The sequence below is a fragment of the Myotis daubentonii genome, chromosome 1 (assembly GCF_963259705.1).
Source record: "Myotis daubentonii chromosome 1, mMyoDau2.1, whole genome shotgun sequence".
NCBI classification, from domain to species: domain Eukaryota; kingdom Metazoa; phylum Chordata; class Mammalia; order Chiroptera; family Vespertilionidae; genus Myotis; species Myotis daubentonii.
The window spans coordinates 224996376-225003562 of NC_081840.1; positions in this window are offsets into that span (position 1 = coordinate 224996376).

Sequence of the window (7187 nt, forward strand, 5' to 3'; positions counted from 1 at the left end):
AATCAGTATATGTAGTGCCTGTGTCTATACAGTGTCTCTGATAGGAGGTGACTTGGCAACTCTGAGAAAGAAACATACTTGAAGAGGATAATGTGAGATGTTGTCAAGACCCACATTTGAACCCATTTGTTTACACATTAAGTAATTCCAGGTTGCACAAAAGGATAGGCACCCGAATAAGCCTTAATCCTTCACTTCTTTTTGTGTGTCATGGATGTGGGGTTAGGGGTGAATTTACCACTTTCATACTCACCTTACATGTGCCTTTGGTCAAGTGCAGTCACCATAATTAGGATAAAGAAGGGCACATTTATTCTCTATAGAAATACTTATCAAAGGACTAAGGAAACGGGATTTCTAAACCAGTGGACATTAATGTTAAAGGTATTCTCTCACAGAACGGATAGGCAGCCTCCTTTTTGTTGACGTTGTCCACATACCTTGAGCCCAGAAGACCACATCATGTATTTTAAACCCATCAGCTTCCTAAGAAAAAAACATCAATGCATTGCAGGAGGAGGACAGATGTTAGGTCAACTTTGGGGGCTTATCCTCCGGAGTTCCTATCACAACTATCCGACTAAACTGCTCTCATGAAAACAGTGTTAGAGTAGATTGTTAGAGCAATTTATGGACCTTAGAAGTCACTTGGGTTATTTTCTTATTGATACATAACTACTCCTTTTTTTAAAAAAAATTTTATTGTCTTTATTGTTGAAAGTATTATATATGTCTCATTTTTTCCCCATTAACCCCTTCTAGCCCATCCCAGGCCTTCACCACACTAGTGTCTGTGTCCATGGGTTATACATATATGCATAATACTCCTACATCTTTAATAAATGATTATCTGATTTTTGGCTCCATTGTTAGAGAACTCAATATCTTTTGGGACAACCCATTAGTTTTAAATATCTCTAGTTAGAAATTTAGTCATTCATCTAATAATGTTAGGAATTATAATCCAGATACTGGGAGTGCAAAATTAAATAAGATACTATATACGTAAGATATTTGTTTTAAAATATATTGAGCCAAGATAAATTATCCCAAATCATTTGGCTATTGATACTATTTCTGTTCTCTGATCATATTAAATAAGCTTAATCCGTATACTGGATCTAAAATATTTTAAAGTTGGGGCAACCATCCAAATGTGTAAGTTCATGTGAAGGTACACTCCAACCGTTAAGCCCCGCAAGGGAAAATCAGCTAAGGATATAAAGTAAGTAGGTATTTTACACAGACTTAAGTTGTGAATGCTAAGTTCACAAGACAATGGCATACAAAGGTAGTAGACTGGGTTTGTTATTTTCTTGTTTGTGTTTAAAAGAGTTACTTTCTCATTCTTTGCAATGAAGGGAAAAATTAGTATTTTAATTCTAATACTTGATAAGTAGCACAGTTCTGGCAGCTCTTCATTTCAAGAAAAGTCCACAAATTTGGATCACCTATCTTTTCCTACCAGAGCCCCCAAAAGACACAAGGACTTGAAGCACAAGGTACCCAGAAAGGTGAGGGTGAGGAGCAGAGTTGGAAGCAAGGGGATTATTTGAAAAGTTTATTTGTGCCCTCCTTTTGTAGCCAGGTGACTATACCTCTTTCTAGCCAAAGATTGGAGGCTTGTTTCTGGAGAAATTGAACCAAAGTCCCAGTTAGACTAAGAACTGGGACCTGGGGGACAGTGGTAGTGAGGTACTATCCTGAAAACACAAAGATGAGAGAATGTATTAACATTATGAGCCATCAGTCCCTTTTGTCCACCAGCTACATAATCTGGTAGCCAGGCTTACACCCAGCCTTGTCCACCCAATCCAGAAAGATGAGCAATTAAAAAAGAAACAAAACAACTGGCCACTTGATTATTTGTAGCAGTGAAACCCTGCTCATTCAGACACGGCTTTCAGTCACTTGAACTCACCATGAACTGGTGGCTAAGAATCATTAGACATTTGAGGATACCTTCAACAATGAAAGATGAGTACCAAAACAAAAGAACCTGGGGGAAAAAAAACAGGAAATAGTGCAGGGAACAGAAAACTCCCAAAGAAGCTATAATCTCAGAAATTTAGGAGAATATATTACATCCATGAAATAACAGGATGCTATTAAAAAAAATGAATCAGAAAATAAAAGTATTGGGAAAAATAGGGAAGTCAAAATTAAACACTCAGTAGATGTGTTGGAAGATAAGCTGAAGAAATTTCTGAAAGAATAAAAAGGCAGACATGAAAAAATAGGAAAATAAGATCAGAATGGGATGCAACATCTGATAAGAGCCTCAAAATGAGAGAACAGGTGAATAGAGAACAAAAAGATTTCCCAAAAACAGGACATGAGTCTCCTAAGCTAACAATCTACGGAGTGCCCATCACAATGAATTAAAAAAATCCAAAAGCACATCATGATATTTTAGGATCCCAGGGTTAAAGATCCTAAAGCTTTCCCAAGGGAGAAAACAAGGTTTACAGAAAATGGTGTTTTAAGAATGGCATTTAGACTTTTTGGTAGCAACACTGGGTATTAGAAGACTATGAAAGTAAGGCCTTCAAATTTAAAAATTCTGATATAGAATTCTGTATCCAGCCAATCCAGTATGGGGCTAAAATAAAGGTCAAGACTTGCATGGTCTCAAAATTTTACCTTACCCTGTACCCTTCCTTAGGCTACTGGAGGATGTGCCTCCCAAAAACAAAGGAGTAATCTAAGAAGGCGTGGGATCCTGAAAACATAAGATCTCACAAAGGAATACAATGAAGGAAAAATCCCAGGATGACTCTTGTGTCAAGTAAGTAGGATGGGGTTTCAGGAAGTACGTCTCGAGAAAACTTGGGACAAAGTGAGCATATGGAAAATGTAGAAAAGAATGAGACAGATATTGGGAAATTAGGGAAAAAGGAAGATAATTACATAGAAAACTAGGTTAGTAATAAAATGAGACAATTAGAAATATACCAAATACACATTTTTGGATGGGTGTCACTGTGTCACAAAAATAAATCTGAAATTTTTGTTTTTTAAATGTAATTATTACAGTTTTAGTAGTAAGATTTAGTAGTCACTTTAAAATATAGTATAGGTGGTGGCTGTTACAGGTGGAGGCATGGAGGAGTGCGCTTGCAGCTGCGGCTTGGGCTCTTTGCAGGGATGTCGATGTCCTCAGCAAGGCCAAGGCCCAGCTGAGATGGCAGCGGCTGAGGGCAAGCCTGCCCCGGCCCTGGCCCCTGCAGAAAATAACCTCGAGGCTGACAGGGCAGCCGGGTGCTGTTGTGGGAGTGGAGGAATCCAGAGCCCCATGCGGCCCCCACCGCCCTTGCACTGCTCGCTGCAGGACCTACCGGTGGAGATGCTGGTGGAGATCTTCGCCCGGCTCCCCGGCACCGATCTGCTCAGCCTGGCCCAGGTCTGCACCAAATTCCACCACATCCTGCGCATCGACAGCATCTGGAGACGGCGCTGCCGCAAAGACTTTGGCGTTCCTGAAGACTTGCAGAACCTGGAGGTGATCGGTATGTCTTATCGAGAAGTCTATTTGAAGCTGTTCCACCCGTACAGACACATTTTGGGATTGTGGCAGCTAGTTCATGACTATAGAGGAAATAGAGGACTGCTGAATGTCGTGGTGGATGGTGAATGCATTACTGGCTGGATCTACAGGCCTGGCCTTATCACCCATGTGCATGGCCCAATACGTTTCCAGCCCTCGTTCAGAATTCGCCTGACGGAGGGGAGATCAGCTGTGGTGGAGTGCATGGAAGGCCGTGCCAGTAGTCCCCACCACCGCCACATGCAGATTCAGAAGGACAGGTTCACCATGCAGTGCAAGACAGACTGCCCAACCTATATACCAAGGTCGCTTAGAAGAGAATTGGGGCCGGAACTGGTGCAAAAGGACAGACATCACTATGACTGCCTGACCTTCAGACGCCTCTACCTCCCGCCGCACCACCCGGACGACCTCATCAGTCCCGGCCTCTTCCAAGGCAACTGCAATCTCTACAGCACAGCGACTGTCATGCTCAGCTTCCATGGAAAGTATGCCAGCGTCACCCAGATCATCGGAAACTCCATCAAGAGGTTAGAGATCCATCTCATGCACCGCATCCAGCTGCCAGATGGCGAGTTCTTCTGCAACTTCGATGAGCTCTCCCGCGTGGTCAGGAAGATTGACAAGCAGGTGATCCGGGAGCAGCAGCAGCAGCAGCAAGAAGACAGGACTGAGGAAAGCGAGGGTGATGGCTGGCAGAGCCCTGCCCAGCCCAGCGTCAGGGAGTCCGGGGCTGTAGCTTTGGAGGAGCAGCCTGTCCCGTTTGTTCTGCCTGTGGGCGTGGACTCAGACCAGAACTACCCTCAAACCTGCAGGATGTGTTTCTATTGCATGAACACCTCATATGGCTTAGCCTACACTGGGCGCTTACCTGGAGTTTTCATCCTGTTCGATGAGAACCACTTCGGGTTCATCTGCCTGAATATGAAATACTTCATGCTGTACCGCAGAGTCCAGAACACCTTCCAGAATGTGGAGGCACCATCCCCGCAGGCCTTCCTGGAGATGCTCAAGAACATTCAGTCCTACATGTGACAAATAAACTAATCATGACTTTGGATAACTCAATGAACTGCTAATGTGACCTGGACAATCATTTTGTTGAGTGTGTTTCCCTCCACGTCCAATATATATTTTATTGATTTTTTTTACAGAGAGGAAGGGAGAGAGATAGAGAGTTAGAAACATTGATGAGAGAGAAACATCGATCAGCTGCCTCCTGCACACCTCCCACCGGGGATGTGCCCTGCAACCAAGGCACATGCCCTTGACCAGAATCTAACCTGGGACCCTCCAGTCCGCAGACTGACGCTCTATCCACTGAGCCAAATCGGTCAGGCCAGACTTTTTATGTATTAATTATGTGCCTGAATTGCTCTGTCATCTTCTTTCTAAAGGAAAGCAACTTTCTTTTTTTAGAATTCGTTACATTAAAGTTAATAACTGCACCAAAAAAAAAAAAATATGTAGTACAAATGTAGTGTCAGCAAATTGATCCTTTAGGCATCATAAACCACAATTGCAATAAGTGCTCACTTTCCAATAAGGTGTGCACTGCAGAAATTTTTTTCAGAAAATAAATATTATTTAATAATTTATTTTGTAAAAGAAACTGTCCCTTGCTTAGGCAAGTCTCAAAAATGTTTATTTATAAAAATGATGCATAATCTACAGCAGTAATTTCAACGAGTTTTTCATTTCGATTTTACCTTTTTGGGGTCAAAAGCATAATGAATTATCTACATCTTTAAAAATAATATTTTGAAGTGTCATAGTTTTTTATCTTCCATACTATTTTTGCCATCAAAATATAGTTAAATCCAGTGACAGATCCATAATATACTCCTACATAGCACTTTAGATTTTTTTCCTGTGAGTTTTATGTTTGAGGTTTTTTCTGTACTTTGTTATATTATTACTAGAGGCCCAGTGCACAAAATTCATGCACTCTGGGAGAGGGGGTCCCTCAACCAGGATTGTGAGAGGGCACAGGCCAAGCCTAGGGACCCCACCTGTGCACGATTGGGGCCTGGGAGGGATACAGGATGTTGGCCAGCCAGGGAGGGAATGCAGGAGGGCTCCAGAGCCAGTCTGGCCTGTCTCACTCAGTCCCAATTGGCCAGACCCCAGCAGCAAGCTAATCTACCGGTCAGAGTGTCTGCTCCCTACTGGTCAGTGCACATCATAGAGAGTGGTTGAATGGCCTTAGCATATCATTAGCATATTACACTTTGATTGGTTGAATTGATGACCGAACACTTAGCATATTAGGCTTTTATTATATAGGATTACATGTTCTCAGAATAAATTTTGATTTAATTGCATATGATTATGTGGTGATGTGTTTTTTTCTTTGTTATCAAATCCATTAAGGAGCCCTAGATGGTTGGCTCAGTGGATAGAGCGTCAGCCCGTGGACTGAAGAGTCCTAGGTTCGATTTCAGTCAAGTTCATGTACCTCCGTTGCAGTTTCCCTGGCCCTGGTTGGGGTGCGTGCAGGAGGCAACTGATCTTTCTCACATCGGTGATTCTCTCTTCTCTCCCTCTCCCTTCTACTCTCTCTAAAAAAATCAATAGAAAAATATCCTGCCGAAACCGGTTTGGCTCGGTGGATGGAGCGTAGGCCTGCGGACTGAAGGGTCCCGGGTTCGATTCCGGTCAAGGGCATGTGCCTGGGTTGTGGGCATATCCCCGGTGGGAGATGTGCAGGAGGCAGCTGATCGATGTTTCTCTCTCATCGATGTTTCTGGCTCTCTGTCTCTCTCCCTTCCTCTCTGTAAAAAATCAATAAAATATATTAAAAAAAAAGAAAAAGAAAGTACAGAACACTCTTGCTTTGCAATAAACAGTTAAAAAGCTTTGTTCCGTTCATTTTTGAATGTTGGAGAATTCTATAATTTAATTACCTTTGGACTCTAGAAAGACCAGAGGGACAACAGTATTGAGCTGCCAGATTCATTCCCTGCCTGTTAACGCCAAGGTGAAATCTAACGTACTTTGCAAGTTGGTCATTAAATATTTCAGGTATTGGAAAGACTGCTTGTGCCATTGCTCATAGCCCATGTATCCCCCTTTTATGCCTGTTTCACACCTTTGTTACCACTAAGAATTTTAGGTAGGAATATGAAGAAGAAGAAAAAAAGACTGTCAATGCTAGAGCTCTTAGACTCGCATTATGGAGCTCATGGTAATTATATTAATGTTTACGATAATCTGGCTATAATTTTGCCACAAAACATTGTATCCCAAAATGCCATGTTCCATGGTTTCATGTCGACATACTATAACCTCTGTGCACATGCTGGTATGTTTCATGTTTATTTTCCTCCTGTGGAGATGAGATGGAATACCTGATATACTGCAACCCCAGTACTAGTTAATGTGTGTTAGGATTACAATAAAAGCATAGTGTCAACTTAAACTGTGTATTCATTTCTTGAATTGTTCACTCAAAAAGATGTTTAACAAAACTGTATTGTTCAAAAATAAAATTATATAGATGTTTCACAGAAATGCAAAGCCATGGGGTTGTGGTTTGTGAGACTCTCTGAAGCTTGCTTGCTTTGTCGAGATTAAAATTCTTGGTATAAGGCAGTTTGTAAAAGGAAATATATTAACCATGCTAATTGCTTATGATGAT